General features: G+C 50.5%; 1 long non-coding RNA gene across 1 annotated transcript in view; it reads right to left on the bottom strand.

The window, feature by feature from the left end:
• Positions 1–2,143: 2,143 nt before the first annotated feature.
• LOC147353913 (uncharacterized) overlaps positions 2,144–16,692 on the bottom strand; it is a 61,532-nt gene continuing 46,983 nt past the window's right edge. Inside the window, exon 11 of the long non-coding RNA XR_015146066.1 lies at positions 2,144–2,919. This is a non-coding gene — a long non-coding RNA (uncharacterized LOC147353913). The remainder of the gene's footprint in view (positions 2,920–16,692) is intronic.

Raw genomic sequence — 16,692 nt, 5'->3', positions numbered from 1 at the left:
TATTTTTTTTCTACTTCTGGTTGCGCTGGGTCTTTGTGGCCGCACTCAGGTTTTCTCTAGTTGCCGTGAGCAGGGGCTGCTCTTCGGTGCGGTGCACATTGCCGTGGCTTCTCCTGTTGTGGAGAACAGGCTCTAGGGCATGCGGGCTTCCGTAGTTGTGGCTCTAGGGCTCAGTAGCTGTAACACATAAGCTTAGATGCTCTGAGGCGTGTGGGAGCTTTCCAGGGCCAGGGATCAAACCCGTGTCTCCTGCACTGGTGGGTGGATTCCCAACCTCTGCACCACCAAGGCAGCCATGGATGGTAGTTTGGGCCGAGACATTTGCTTGCAGAGAAGGCAGATCTGTATCCAGAGTACCTGCCTGTCCCAGTAAGAACAGAATGCTGCCCTTTTATCACGGAGATGGTTCACTGTAATCAGCCTGCCACCAGGTAACTGGCTGATCACCCTGGGGAGCAGTGCCCTACCTGAGGCCCGGCGGGTCTGGGGGCTGGCAGACTGGGCCCTCAGCGGTGGCTGTAGCCAGGTCAGCCTTGGTGAGTGGAAGTCCGTGTTGCTGAGTCCACTTATGACTCCCATCCTCGCCGCCGTGGCCACTACATTCGTGAGCCCACCAGTCGAAGGCAGGGGTAGCTGGGGGAAGAGGCTGATTGGGGCTTCCCTGGTGGTCCTGCCGTTGAAAATCCGCCTGCCAGTGCAGGGGATGTGGGTTTGATCCCTGGTCTAGGGAGATCCCATGCCACAGGGGCAACTAAGCCCGTGTGCCACAACTACTGACCCTGGGCTCTAGAGCCCACGGGCTGCAACTGCTGGAGACCGTGCACCCTAGAGCTTGTGCTCTGCAATAAGAGAAGCTACTGCAGTGAAGAGTAGCCCCCACTCACTGCAACTAGAGAAAGCCCGTGCACGGCAATGAGGACCCAGAGCGGCCAAAAATAAGTAAATAAATGTTAAAAAAAAAAGAGGCTGACGGCTGTCCACAGGTCATTCAATCCACTTGATTATTTAAATCTCCTTCTGCTGAGGTGAACGGTGAGCATTCAGAGAGGTTTATCTTATCCATATATTTCTTCCTCACATCTCCTTGACACCAATTTTCCAATCATGTTCTCAACCAAATCCCTGACTGCCCAGCCAAAGCCATTGGCCACAGCCCGTGAATCAGTGTATAATCACACCTCTGGCCATTTCTCTTTGCAAGTGAAATGGACAGTCAGGTGCCCTGCCTGAAGTTCGTTTCCCTGCCCCCGTCCCCCTAGAGGATTTCTCTTCACTCTGGCTTTCAGGGAAGTTTCAGAAAGGGTCTAGCATGCTGCAATTTTTCCCTTTCACATGGTGTATGAATATCAAGCAGAACTCTCTGTAAACTAGCCGCAAGTTTTCTCTTTTTCCATTTATTGATCAGCGGGAATTCCCCGGGGGGGGCCACAGGTGTGGCTCAGAGAGAGAGGCCATGCAACAGGAGAGGGCTCAGTGGTATCTGGGCTACTACTTCTCTGTTAATTAATTTTTGGCTGTGCTGGGTCTTTGTCGCTGTACACGGCCTTCCTCTAGTTGTGGTGCGCGGGCTTCTCATTGTGGCGGCTTCTCGTTTTGGAGTACAGGCTCCAGGCACTCAGGCTTCGGTACTTGAGGCACACAGGTCTAATTGCTCTGAGGCATGTGGGATCTTCTCATATCAGGGATTGAACTCATGTTCAACTCATTCTTAACCACTGGACCACCAGGGAACTCTTGGGATTCACATTAAAAGATATAACTCAGGAACAGGCTTTCCAAGTGGTACTAGTGGTAAAGAATCCACCTGCCAATACAGGAGACATTAAGAGATGCAGGTTCGATCCCTGGCTCAGGAAAATCCCCTGGAGGAGGGCATGGCAACCCATCCCAGTATTCTTGCCTGGAGAATCCTATGGACAGAGGAACCCAGCGGGCCACAGTCTGTAGGGTCAGAAAGAGTCAGACACAACTGAAGTGACTTTGCATGCATGCCTGCATAACTTGGGAACAGCCATATGGAAAGAGGTATGGGGACAAGAGGATGAGTATGGGGAAAAGTCAGAGACGACTTAGTGACTAAACAACAAAAATATTCCATTCTATATATGTTCTACATCTTCTTTATCCATTCTGCTGTTGATGGACACTGAGGTTGCTTCCATGTCCTGGCTATTGTAAGCAGTGCTGAAAAAGATACATACACCCCAAGGATTCTGGGTCTTTAAGCTAGGAATTGACTGAGGGAGACTGACTCTTTTTTTCCTTGATTTTATTAGACTTTTGTTTACTTGATTTAGAACTCTTTCATGTATATGGATCAAGTAAGAATTTGTCAGACTTCCCGTTTCTTTCATTCCTAGGAACACCACGATCAATTAGCCAGTGCCATTGTTCTCTGTTGAGTCAGACTGTTCTGACTGCAGCATTGACTTTACTGTCCGTTATGGTGAGCATGGCCCACCTTGCCTTTGGTGATTAAGTTCCGACTCAACAGACATGAATTTGAGCAAACTTTGGGAAGTAGTGGAGGACAGAGGAGCCAGGCGTGCTGCAGTCCATGGGGTCACAAAGACTTGGACACGACTTAGCAACTGAACGACAAAAGCCTCTTAGGCCTGCTGCCTCTTGATCCAGTCACCCCCATTGCATTGAGGTTTCCCACTTCTATGGCAGCGGTTCCCATTGTAATTTCCGAGCTCCAGAGAAGAACCATCGCAGAGCTAGCTTTTCAAGTCTGCTGGGGCTTCCTTACAAAGTCGTATCTCACAGTCGTGGTGAAAGCTGTGTGTTCTGAACTCTCCCAGGGTATTGGTGAGCAGGTCTCAAATAATAAATCCATACAGCATTCCAACATAAGTCTTTGAATCCCTTTCTGTGAGTAAACGGTCTCTTCTCTGGTGCAGAGAGCTCCTTGTGTTTCTGTGGAGATAAACACAGATAGGTGGAAAACTTAGCAGTGACCTAGTGAGCGGAGTGGGAACAACTCAGAGGTATTCTTCTCTGAGAAGGCCTTCAGGTGTCTCAACCTGTGGAGCCCCAGGGGAGGGAGAAAATACCTCACACAGAGTCCCAGGTGCTCCTGGAATAACTGTGGGGAGTAAGCCAGATAAGGAGATGCTCTTGGACTTCTGGTCAGGCCTGACACAGTCGGTCTGGAGGGTCCCCCTCTGGGGTGTCTGTTTTCCTTAGGAATAGCCTAAGCCATGAGGTCTTGTGTGTGTGTGTTTTAAATCAAGTATGTTTTATTCATTTATTCATTTTTGGCTGTGCTGTGTCTTCGTTGCTCAGGTTTTTCTCTAGTTGCGGCACTTGGGCTTCTCACTGCAGTGGCTCCTCTTGGTGCAGACCATGGGCTCTGGGGCACTTGGGCTCAGTAGTTGTGACTCCCGGGCTCTAGAGCACAGGCTCAATAGTTGCGCAGCGCATGCTTGGTTGCCCCGCGGCATGTGGGATCTTTCCTGATCAGGGATCAAACCCATGTCTCCTGCAATGGCAGGTGGATTCTTTACAACTGAACCATCAGGGAAGCCCAGGATCATTTTAAAGCAAAGGCACATCTATCATTTTCTCTAAGGATGGTGGTTACTCTCCTCCCCAAATCATTCTGTCTCCATGCCTGGAAAATTCCATGGTGGGTGATCCATGGGATCACAGAGAATCGGACATGACTGAGTGACTGAGCACACCATGCTCACGGTGCTCCTGCCTCTAAGTCACTTTAGTCCTGTTTGACTCTTTGTGACCCCATGGACTGTGGCCCACCAGGCTCCCCCGTCCCTGGGATTCTCCAGGCAAGAACACTGGAGTGGGTTGCCATTTTCTTCTCCAGGGGATCTTCCTGACCCTGGGATCGAAGCCCCATCTCCTGTGTCTCCTGCATGGCAGGCGGATTCTTTACCGCTGAGCCACCAGGGAAGCCGCCCCCTCTCAGGGTCCTTGAGGACATTTTTGGGTAGAGGGAGTCTAGCAGCTCCCACAGTGGGGGTGTAGTGTGGTGTGAGAGACACCTTTATGTGTCCTGATGTCACCATCTGGCTCAGATTAGTGCTATGGACACCAACTCCTAGGCAAAGATGGGCTCTGACGTGCCTGCTGGGCAGTCAGTGCAGGATGCCTGCAGCCCAGGAGAACTCTGGGAGGACGGGATGGGCCACATTCCCCTTGGTCCCACACTTCCAAAGGGTTAAAACAGTGAATGTCAGCCTTTGTGAATTTTATCTCAAAAACAAAAAGTTTAGGAGAGGATCCTACCCCTTACCTTGTGTAAAGCTGGCACCAAAGCACTGCTGGGAGTGTACATGAATGTCCATTTCTTCACGCCCTAAGCACTCCCGTAATAATTACACAGGGGCCGAAGCAGGCATCCACCCATCTACCCATTGTTCTTTCCTTTATTCCTACTCTGAGCACTTTCAGTGCCAATTCCTCGAGGAGTGGTGGCACCACTGACAAGCCCAGCTAGACCCATCCTGCCTGCCTGTCAGGTACTCAGGGATCCACAGGACACATGATGTGAGCAAAGGAACTGGTCCTGAGCATGTGGTTACAGCACGAAGGAAGAGAGAGTCAGGGGTGGGGCTTCAGAGGGGGACCCTGGGGTTCACCTGCGGAGGTTGGGATGAACTGTGGCAGATGGCCAGGGAGTCTGGCTCTAAGAGGGGACGGAGCAAGTTCATGGGGAAAGGGGACGAGGCCATCCCATGCAGGGACTGCGAAGGCAGATACAGGGAGGCGAGCAAGTCCCAGTGGACCAGGAGTGATGAGGGGACAGAACATGTGGAAATGAGACAACAAGGAGCAGGGGAGAGGGAGCTCTTGGAGGAAGGTGAGACGAAAGAGATGGTAGCTTTTCTGAAGAGTTGGTGTGTTCTGTGGTACCTTTTGGGGTTCCCAGGTGGTGCTCGTGGTAAAGAACCCATCTGCCAATGCAGGAGACATAAGAGATGCAGGTTCGATCCCTAAGTGGGGAAGATCCCCTGGAGGAGGGCATGGCAACCCACTCAGTATTCTTGCCTGGAGAATTCCCATGGACAGAGGAGCCTGGCAGGCTACAGTCCATGGAGTTACAAAGAGTCAGACACAGCTGAAGCGACTTAGTACGCATACACAGACACACATGGCGTCTTTCCCCCCAAAGCCTGGACTGAAGAGGCCAGGAGCGCGCAGGGCACTGGAAGGGAACAAGAAGTAACTGTTCATGACATGTCTACCACCTGCGGTTGCTTCTTGCTGCTCGTATTTGTGTGGACATCAGCCGGCCCCATTTCCCCGCGTCCCTTCCTGTGTTTCCAAAGGAAAAAAGTTTGAGAGCTAGCCATGATCCCTTGGTCCTCAGGGCAGCAGGAGCGTAGCCCAGAGCCATCTTGGTTGGACAAGGGCTTTCCACCCCCTCTTTTTTAAAACTCTCCTGTAATATTCTACTCTTAAAATTTTACTTATTTAATTTGGCTGTGCCAAGTCTTAGGTGCAGCACCGGCATCTTCCATCTTCATTGCGGCTTTCAGGATCTTTAGCTGCAGCACGCAAACTCTTAGCTGCGATGTGAGGGATCTGGTTCCCTGACCAAGGTTGGAACCCAGGTCCCCTGCACTGGGAGCGAGGCATTTTAGTTACTGGACCACCAGGGAGAGTCCCAGGGTAAAGATTCTTGTGAATGTCATCCTTTCCTGTTAATATCATACCCACCACGTTCTGCCACCAGAACTTCTCTCTCCCAGGAAACAGTGATGGAGGTTAGGATACTTTAGATATAATATTTTTCTGTGTACCCCTGTGCCCCCAGGATAGAGTGGACTCAAAGTTATGGGTGAATTTCTGCTACGAGACCATTCCCCCAAGCAAAATACGGACAAATGAGGGCCTTCCGCCGTAAAGCCCCATCGGTGGTCCCACGTGAGTGGGTTGACCAGACTATTTCCAGGTGAAAAAAGCTAATTTTTAGGGGTGGGCAGATTTGAGGTGCTTGTCATGGGCATACATGGGAGCCAGAGCTGGAGCCAGCTGCTCGGCTCCCTGACTAAAAAGCAGAAGAAGCGTCCTTGAGATTTTGGTGAGGAGCATCCCTTCTATGATAAGGATTCCAGAAAGGAAGCAAAACCACAGATTTGTCAACTGTCAGAGAGTTCAGATACTTCAGGTTCTGAAAATGAAGCAGAGAGTGAACCAGAACAAGTGTCTGGTTACCATCGATCACTCACCACATTAAAGAATGTTTCCAAGGAAGATGAGGAGGAGGAGGAAGATGACAATGTTATGGATGAGACAGAAATGAAGATGATGAGACATCTTGAAGATGGCGATAGTGACATCAGTGAGGAGGAACAAGTGGCAGCAGAGTCTGCTGACGTGCGAAGGAGTGTGGCCTTACCTGCAGACCCCGAGGGAAAAGATGGGCAAGGGCCACCGGGCACATCAGAGGAATCCCCGAGGAGTTTCAGTTCAGTTCAGTTCAGTCGCTCAGTCGTGTCCGACTCTTTGCGACCCCATGGACTGCAGCACACCAGGCCTCCATGTCCATCACCAACTCCCAGAGTTTACTCAAACTCATGTCCATAGAGTCAGTGATGCCATCCAACCATCTCATCCTCTGTCATCCCCTTCTCCTCCCTGCCCTCAATCTTTCCTAGCATCAGGGTCTTTTCCAGTGAGTCAGTTCTTCGTATCAGATGGCCAAAGTATTGGAGTTTCAGATTCAGCATCAGTCCTTCCAGTGAATATTCAGGACTGATTTCCTTTAGGATGGACTGGTTGGATCTCCTTGCAGTCCAAGGGACTCTCAAGAGTCTTCTCCAACACCACAGTTCAAAAGCATCAATTCTTTGGCGCTCAGCTTTCTTTATGATCCGACTCTCACATCCATACGTGACTACCGGAAAAACCACAGCTTTAACTAGACAGAACTTTGTTGGCAAAGTAATGTCTCTGCTCTTTAATATGCTGTCTACGTTGGTCATAACTTTTCTTCCAAGGAGCAAGTGTCTTTTAATTTCATGGCTACAGTCACCATCTGCAGTGATTTAGGAGCCCCCCCAAATACAGTCTGTCACTGTTTCCACTGTTTCCCCATCTATTTGCCATGAAGTGATGGGACCAGACGCCATGATCTTAGTTTTCTGAATGTTGAGCTTTAAGCAAACTTTTTCACTTTCTTCTTTGACTTTCATCAAGAGGCTCTTTAGTTCTTCTTTGCTTTCTGCCATAAGGGTGGTGTCATCTGCATATCTGAGGTTATTGATATTTCTCCCGCCAATCTTGATTCCAGCTTGTGCTTTATCCAGTCCGATTTCTCATGATGTACTCTGCATATAAGTTAAATAAGCAGGGTGACAATATACAGCCTTGACAGACTTCTTTCCCAATTTGGAACCAGTCTGTTGTTCCATGTCCAGTCCTAACTGTTGCTTCTTGACCTGCATACAGATTTCTCAGGACGCAGGTCAGGTGGTCTGGTATTCCCATCTCTTGAAGAATGTTCCACAGTTTGTTGTGATCCACACAGTCAAAGGCTTTGGCATAGTCAATAAAGCAGAAGTCGATGTTTTTCTGGAACTCTCTTGCTTTTTCAGTGGTCCAGTGGATGCTGGCAATTTGATCTCTGGTTCCTCTGCCTTTTCTAAATCCAGATTGAACATCTGGAAGTTCACGGTTCACGTATTGCTGAAGCCTGGCTTGGAGAATTTTGAGCATTCCTTTGTTAGCGTGTGAGATGAGTGCAATTGTGCTGTAGTTTGAGCATTCTTTGGCATTGCCTTTCTTTGGGATTGGAATGAAAACTGGCCTTTTTCAGTCCTGTGGCCACTGCTGAGTTTTCCAAATTTGCTGGCATATTGAGTGCAGCATTTTCACAGCATCATCTTTTAGGATTTGAAATAGCTCAACTGAAATTCCATCACCTCCAGTAGCTTTGTTCCTACTGATTTCTTCCTAAGGCCCACTTGACTTTGCATTCCAGGATGTCTGGCTCTAGGTAAGTGATCACACCATCATGGGGGACAGATTCATCCTTAAGGAATGATGCCAAGGTACATGACTGAAAATCAAAAGAAATTCCTTCTCTTCCTGACTTACTTCTTTCTGTACAATATGCTCTAGGTTCTTCCACCTCATTAAGACTGACTCAAATGCATTCTTTTTTAAAGCTAAGTAACATTCCGTTGTATATATGTACCACAATTTCTGTATCCATTCATGTCACTGGACCTCTAGGCTGCTTCCATGTCCTAGCTATTGTGAAAAATGCTGCAATGAACATTGGGCGATGCGAGGGAGGTTCAAGAGGGTGGGGACACATGTGGCTGATTCATGTTGATGTATGGCAGAAACCAGCACAATATTGTAAAGCAAATACCTTGCAGAAAAAAAAAAGAAAGAAATCCCTATGATATAATCTTCTTCTTAGTAGGATACTTCTTTCAAACGATAAGTGGTCTTGTATTCATTGCTAAGACCTCTCTTCAGATGGTAATATCAGAATAGCCTGTCTATTGACAATGCGTATGGATTTGTTATATATCGTTTCTTTCTAATGTCTACAGAATCACCCTCATTGTACTCTCAGTATAACCCAGTGGGTGACAATCTGTCTTGTGGTTACCCCCTTTGGAAAACTAGTCTTCCCACTTGGGAGCTACAGGCAGCCAAAAGTTTCCCCCTAAATATGCCTCCTGAACCCAAATGTGCCCTTTGTCCAAGATCAACCCCAGACTCTCGACTCCCCAGAATCCTCTTTGCTCCTCTTCTAGCACGATCAGTCCACTAGAGGGCACTCACGCTCCTCTTTTTCCATCACCTGAGACAAATGCCCGTGTGTTCATTGCCACAACCACCAGCCCTCAAACACTCTCTAGATTTGCTCTGGGCGAAGCTCCTGGGACAGACATTAGGGTCCCCCGGGAAGAACCTCACATGGAGGAGGTGGCAGGATGGACTGATGACCTGGAACCCACCCCAGGACCCAAATCACTGCTGAGGGGGACGGCTCCAGGCACAGAGGGCAGTGTGGGGCTGGACATGGGTACCCAGACACCTAGGCCACCAGCGTGGGCACTGGGGGAAACAGCTGTGAACCTGCGGCCCCGTCACTCAGGATCTGTGTATGTGCCCTTGGCTGGGCTGCTGAGGAACCTTCCAGAATGGACTCTCCACAGCAGGAGACGAGTCCTCCTGCGCACTTCAGGAGCCCTGTGCCAGGAAGAGTCAGGGGAGATGTGTCCGTCACTGCAGCACAGGTTCTCCCGGGGCCTGAGGGAGCAGGTGGGGGTCCCAGGTTCACCATCAACCCCAGATCAGGACCCAGGGTGCTGGGACGGGGAGGTCCTGCCACCCCGTCTCTCAGGACCATTCCTGCGCTTGACATCCCTTCCCACTCCCTGCAGTGCAGGAAAAGAGATCCCAGAGTCCCTTCAAGTAGATCGGACAATGTAGGTGCACAGGTGAGATTCAGCAGGTGGACGTGAGGAGAGGCTGGTGTTCCTGGAGGGGGAGCAGTTAGATGATGGACAGACACCCGTGCACTGTCTGCCCAACTGCTGCCGCTGAACCAGTGGGTGGGCGGTTTTCCTCGGAGACTCCAGCCGTGTCCTGGCAAACATCTGAGAACTTCTCACTTCATTCCTGTGCTTCCCTGGTGACTCAGATGGTAAAGAATCCACCTGCCAGGAGTGGATTCAGGAGTCGAGGGTTCAATCCCTGGGTCAGGAAGATCCCCTGGAGAAGGAAATGGCAACCCACTCCAGTATTCTAGCCTGGAGAATTCCATGGACTGAGGAGCCTGGCGAGCGACACAGTCCATCAGGTCGCCAAGAGTCAGACATGACAGAGCAACTAAACAACCACACTTCATTGCTTCTAGCTGAGGTGCCTTAACTCTGTTCCCCCCACCCAGTCCTGCTTCAAGTCTGTGTCCTGACCACACTTGGGCAACTCAGTTTGACGGCCTCAGTTTTCCAGATACACCCAGGTCATCAGAATGGTCATTGCCACCTCTGACCCCACCAGGATGGAGGCTGAGTCTTGCCCTCCTGGTGGGCTGTGCGACCAGGCTCTCAGCCTCCATATCCTGCTTATCAACCATCTCCCAGGATGATTGCAGCAACTGAGCAGAGGAAAGAGGCAGGGACAATTGTTATCCATCCCTTGTGTCTGCAAGACCTGTGGGGGAGGAAGCCAGGAAATGACTGAACTTCCTGTCATTTGGATGTGGTAGTGCTGCCTTGGAGAAGGCAATGGCACCCCACTCCAGTACTTTTGCCTGGAAAATCCCATGGATGGAGGAGCCTGGTAGGCTGCAGTCCATGGGATCGATAGAGTCGGACACGACTGAGCGACTTCACTTTCACTTTTCACTTTCATGCATTGGAGAAGGAAATGGCAACCCACTCCAGAGTTCTTGCCCGGAGAATCCCAGGGACCGCAGAGCCTGGTGGGCTGCCATCTCTGGGGTCGCACAGAGTTGGACACGACTGAAGCGACTTAGAAGAAGAAGAAGAAGCGCTGCCTGGGAAATTTAACATGGAACACACGGGTGTTGTCCTGTTTTGCAGACACAAGATTTTGAGTATGGAATCATAGGTTTCTGTTGGGTGTCACCATCAACAACAATCCTACCCATTTGGGGCACAGACTGAAAATTTCTCACCCCAGGGAAAGGTTGGTGTGGGGGCCAAGGCACTGCCAGGCTCGCCAGGGCGACCCTCTGTAGGGGCAGCTGCTGCAGAGACGTGGTCTCTGTTGGGAATAGCAATGCTTCCTCCCTGGACATCAGTACCCAGCTCCCTCCCCCTCCCCGCAGTCCCCAGGCCATCTGCCCTTCACAATCCCATCTCAACTCTCACAGCAGACTCCCAGCGACTGTCTCTGGGACATCACATGGCTCGTTCCCTCTCTTCAGTTTTCTCCCGATGCCTGCCTGGTGCTGTGCAGGGTCCTGTAGGTGCCCTGAAGGGTGTCTGTATGTGATTGGCCCCTGCACATGGATAATATTTCAAGCTGAAGGAATTTGACAGTCATTTTGAAATGTTTATTTTAAATGCAAGAATTCACGATTAGGACTTCTACGTGGAAAAAATGAGGAAAAAAAGAAAAAAAAAGGACTTCTACGTGGAATCAACCAGGGTCTGTCTTGGAGACTGGATCACTCTTGTTTTTTTTTAAGTATGTATTTATTTTATACCTACTTTTGGCTGCACTGGGTCTTCATTGCCGTGCACAGGCTTTCTCTAGTTACGGCTAGAGAGGGCTATTCTCTAGTTGCAGTGTGCAAGCTTCTCGTTGCAATGACTTCTCTTGTTGCAGAGCACAGGCTCCAGGGTGTGTGGTTTTTAGCAGTTGCTGCATGGCTTAGTTGTCCCATGACAAGCGGGATCTTCCCAGACCAGGGATCGAACTTGTGTCCCCTGCACGGGCAGGTGGATTCTTAACCCCTAGACCACCAGGGAAGTCCGATCCCATGACCCTTAATTGAACAAGCGGGTGGATGGAAAGAACAGGACGAGATGTATGAGGAGGGAGCCTGTGTGGAGACCAGAAAGAAACTTTTTAATTGTGTGCAGAGAAGGTGGCTGAGAGTGAAGGGTCTGACTGGTGAAGTATGGGCCCAGCTTAGATGAGAGGCCAGCGAGGAGTGATGGGCGCAAGTGCAGCCAGAGTGATACGATCTGACAGTGTGGACCTGGATTGAGGTCTTCAGGCTTCCAAGGTGTGGACGAAATCGAGTGGGCAGTGGAACAGCTAACAGGGCACACAGACTCGAGATCCGGCCTCCACCAGGGACTTCCTGTGCCAGCCTATCACAGTTTCCTGGCTGCCCTGCTGGTGGCCAGCGCTATCCTGTACGTGACAGCTAAGGAGTCGTAGAGACGCTGGTCAGGCCATTATCGACCACCACATGCCCTCATCGTCCTTGTTTTCCTTGTTAAATTGTGACTAGCTGCATACGTGTACTTTGGTGGCCCCAAAGTGAAAGTAATTCCAAGGGCAATTTGTTTTTATTTTATTATTTTCGGCTGTGCTGGGTCTTCGTGCCGACTTCTCATTGCGGTGGCTTCTCCTCTTATGGAGCACGGGCTCTAGAGCATTTGGGCTTCAGTAGTTGTGGCACGTGGGCTCGGTGATTACGGCGTCCAGGTTCTTGGGCACAGGCTCATCAGTTATGGCACACGGGCTTAGTTGCTCTGCAGCATGTGAGATCTGCCCGGATCAAGGACCGAACCCGTGTCTCCTGCATTGGCAGGCAGATTCCTTACCACTGAGCCACCAGGGAAGCCCTCCTTAAAATTTAATTTTTATTAAAACATCTTATTTTGTATTGGTGTATAGCTGACTAACAATGCTGTGATAGTTTCAGGTGGACGGCAAAGGGACTCAGCCATATTTATACATATATCCATTCTTCCCCAAACTTCAAGGGGCAATTTGTTCTGAGCATCTTTCTTCTTCCTTGTGCACCATGAATATAATTAAAAAAAAAAATCTCCACCACCAGGGTACTGGCAGATGCCAACACCCTTTTTTTCCTCCTCAAACACATTTCTTCCCTCATAGTCAGGACCAATAACAGGAACTGCTGAAATACACAAGGGTTTCTTGAGAGCCTGTGACGGCGCACCTCACAGCAGGTACACTTCCAGCTGACGGAGTCGACGCTCTGCAGCACGTGGTGGGCCCGCGAGCAGCTATGTCCCAGGGAATACTCAGCCGCACGTGCAGGTCCCGTCCTGACGTAAAGGAAAGTAATGATGGGAGACTTGCTTGTCTGAGGGCTGCCACTGCCCAAGGAAACATCCTCACTTCTCTCTGGTGGCCATATGGGAAACCTTGCTGGGCTCAGCTTTCTAAACCATTAGGCCAGGGAATTCCCTGGTGGTCCAGCGGATAAGAATCCACCTGCCAACGCATGGGACACGGGTTCGATCCCTGGTCTGGGAAGATACCACATGCTGCAGAGCAACTAAGCCCGTGTGCCACAACTACTGAGCTCGGGCACTGCAACTACTGAAGCCCATGTGCCCTAGAGCCCATACTCCACACCAAGGAAAGCAATGAGAAGCCCGGGCATCACAACGAGTAGCCCCTGCTCGCCACAGCTAGAGAAAGCCTGCATGCAGCAACCAGCACCCAGGGCAACCAAAGAATAATTAATTAATTAATTTTAAACAATGCAAGGCCCTAACTTTAATCAAGCTTTTGACTGAATCAACAGAGGGATAGTGGTTCCATTACACGATGTGGGGAACTCTCAGGAAAATCACTGTGGAAACCAAAAAGAACCCAAGCGCCTCATTTGGACATAAAACCTGAAGATGCCTATTAGACACATTCTGGTCACTTGTCCTGTGGAGGCCTTACTTGCTCTGCCCATAAAGATGGGGAGTTTCTTTCAGTCTTTCAAGCCTGTTATCTCCCTAGTCTTTTGTTTCACCCTTAAATCCCATTACAACAGACTTATTTACACTTTCTCTTGGTTCTCAGAAGCCCGGACTGTTAACAGTGCTGACAGAGGCATGTGTTGCAGTGAAAAGAACAAGGACTTTGCAGTCAGGCAGATGTGGGCTCAAATTCCGTCATCAGTGCTTTCAACCTCCCTGAAACCAAATAAGCTGTGAACCCTCCCTGGTCCTAACACCTCCCTCAATGTGACACCTGAGAAGGGCCCTGTGTGGAAGAGGACCTTGCAGGACACTTGTTTCTGAACAGGTGTCAGCTAAGACGGATTCTCCTGTCGCTGTCTTCAGCTGAGCTCCTAAGAGTGGAAGCAGATAGCAGCCCACTAGTTTCTCTTCCTAACTCCTCCCCTCGGCTGCCATCAGTGTCCGCGTCCCCAGTGGCTGCAGCATAAAACCCCCACGTCCTGTGGCGGTTCTGCAGACACTACACGGGGTCCCCCCACCCCCAGTGCACTCGAGCATGCCTTCCACCCATTTCCAACTCTGGGCCTGGGCTCACGCCCCTCCCTTAACCAGAAACGCGCCCCTCATTTCTCTTGGAGGGTTCACATCCTAAAGCCCCTCAAGGATAAACTCGGGTTCATAAACCATCACCGGTTTGCCCCATGCCTGGGATTCCAATCCAAACAACGCTCAGTTCCTAAATTCACTACAGGAATTTAGGATCTAGTCAAGAAAAGACACTAGATCCATAACTTGAGGAACTGTAGGTTTTTTTTTTTCTTTTGGCCACACTGCAGTTTGCAGGATCTCAGTTCCCCAACCAGGCTAGGGCCTGGGCTCAGGGAAGTGAAAGCGCTGAGTCCTAACAGCTGGACATCCAGGGAATTTCTGAGGCTGTTGTGTGTCCTTTGAAATCTGCGCAATCTCTCAAGAAGGGGTGTCTTTGCTTCCTATGGCTGCCGTAACCACCCAGCACACACACAGCACAGTCCTGTCTTCCAAGTCTGCAGTGAACCTGACGGGGCTCAAATCCAGGGTCAGTGGGGCTGTACCCCGTCTGGAGTCTTCAGGGCAGGATGTGTTTCTCTCCCTCTTCCTGGATTCTGGGGGCTGCCTGCATCCAGGTCTCACGGCCCCTTCCTGTGTCTTCACAGCTCATCACTCCTGCATCTGCTTCTGCTCTCACACTTCCTCTGTCTTTCACTCTCTTGCCCCTACTTCATGAGGACCAAGATGATAACACTGAACCATGTGGAGAATCCAAAAAAAGAGTCCCCCCACCTCACCATCCTTAACTTCATCATGTCTGCAAAATCTCCTCATTTGTTGTGTAAAAGGAGGGATTTACAGGGTCTGGGGTTAGGGCATGGGCATCTTTGGAGGACCGTTACTCTGTCTACCTCAGGGGACTTCTCTCTTCCTTCTTCCATGCAGAGGACTCAGGGTATTGTGGGGTCAAGACCACAAGGGGCTCTATTCTGGAGCAGGTCCCCCCGACCTCGTCTCAGGGTGCCTTCCTTCCCCAGTGTAGGCACAAGTGTTTGCTGAAGCCAAGAGCTCCATTTTTAAGTTTTGCTCTTTACACTTAAGGCCGGTGCCAGGTCTCAGCCTTTGGCTGCAGGCGGTGAGGGCCCCCTGGCCTCTCACACTTGGCTGTCACTACTGAGTGACAGGAGTGAGCCCGTCCTTGTCTCTGGTCCAGGCTCAGGTTACCAGCTCCTGATTCCACATGCCTTCTCTCTACCAGCCCCCACGTCTCAACCCTGAGACAGCATGCCAGCTGTGCACCCCTGTTCTTATCCCCACTGCTCCCCTCAGATAAAATGTCCAGGATACCGGTGCCCTACTTCCCAGTCCTGTGGTGAGTGATCCAATCCGGAAACAACTTGCAGGGCTGGCTTCTGAGAAAGAGCCACTGCTGGAGTGGATGGTCTCCAGTCAGGCTTTCTGGAAGAAGAGCAAGAGAGAAGATTCCAGAGTTTCCTGGAGGGGTCACTGGAGGGAACCCGGGCAGCACAGAGCCAGGAGCTAGCCAGGGTCAGGTCTGAGGGGGGACGTGCTGCAGCCTGACCGCAGGGCTCTGAGCACACACTTCAGCCCACGGCCAGCCTCACCTGGGGCTCCAGAGCCCTGCACCAGGCAGTCCTGGCTGCTGGCTGCTCCCAGGAATGGGTGGGGGGCAACTGTCTGAAGAAGGGACTGTGGCTCAGCTGAGGGCAGTCTCTGCAACAGAGTGAGGGCCTCTGTGAGACCACTGAGCAGCCTGGGTACAGGCACCACACTGTGCACCCACGGCATGCACTATATCGTATAAATATTCTTAGAGGAAAAGATCAGACTCTCTGGGAAACAACATCAGATGCTTTGGAAACAGAGGTGGCAATTAGGATTCTGATCCGGGATGAGATGAGAGATTATAAGACTCCAAAGCACATGAAAGGAACTGAAAGTGAAAGTTGCTCAGTCGTGTCTGACTCTTTGCAACCCCATGGACTGTATAGTCCATGGAATTCTCCAGGCCAGGATACTGGAGTGGGTAGCCTTTCCTTTCTCCAGGGGATCTTCTCAACCCAGGGATCGAACCCAGGTCTCCCACATTGCAGGTGGATTCTTTACCAGTTGAGCCACCAGGGAAGCCCCTCCAAAGCACAATCAGGGCTAGAGTCACTAAGAGAAAGGACGCTCTCCAGACCCAGCACAGGGGGAGGGGTGTTCATTATATCTCTGTGTGTTTATGTGTGTGCACCTGTGTGTTTGTGTGTGAATAAGTATGTGTATGTGTATATTTGTGTGTATGTGCCTATATATGTGTGTGTGTGTGTGTGTTTGGACATAGGGTAGTTTGTGTGTGTTTATATGTACGTGTATATTTGTGTGTGTTTATATGTGTCTATGTAATCTGTACGGATATGCAGGTGTGGGTATATGTATGTGTATTCATATGATTATAGGTATCTGTGTGTGTGTGTGTGTGTGTGTATGTTTCTGTGTGCTGTGCATCTGCCTGTGAAGGAGGTTAGGGACACACAGGCACAAATCAGCTGACACACAGGAGTTCCGGGCAGAGAATGAGCAGGGAGTAGAGGATGTCAGGACCTAGGAGGAATGGGAGGAAAGAAAAAGCTTGAGCTGAGACTGTGGCGGTTCAAAAAAGGAAAGGACTTGAGGCCTTGGGGCGGGGACTAGACTGTAGGACCGGAGGGCAGGGTTTCCAGGCTCCAGCTGGGACCAGGCATAGAAGGGCAGGGTTGCTCTGGGGTGCGGGGTGGGGAGGAAGACCTGCAGGAGAGGGAATGGCCACCTGGGG

Source organism: Bos grunniens, chromosome 18 (assembly GCF_055505025.1).
Source record: "Bos grunniens cultivar Pamir isolate PY7600 chromosome 18, Bosgru_T2T1.0, whole genome shotgun sequence".
Lineage (NCBI taxonomy): Eukaryota > Metazoa > Chordata > Mammalia > Artiodactyla > Bovidae > Bos > Bos grunniens.
Note: the sequence above shows the minus strand (reverse complement) of the source record. Positions and strands in the feature narration are given on the sequence as shown.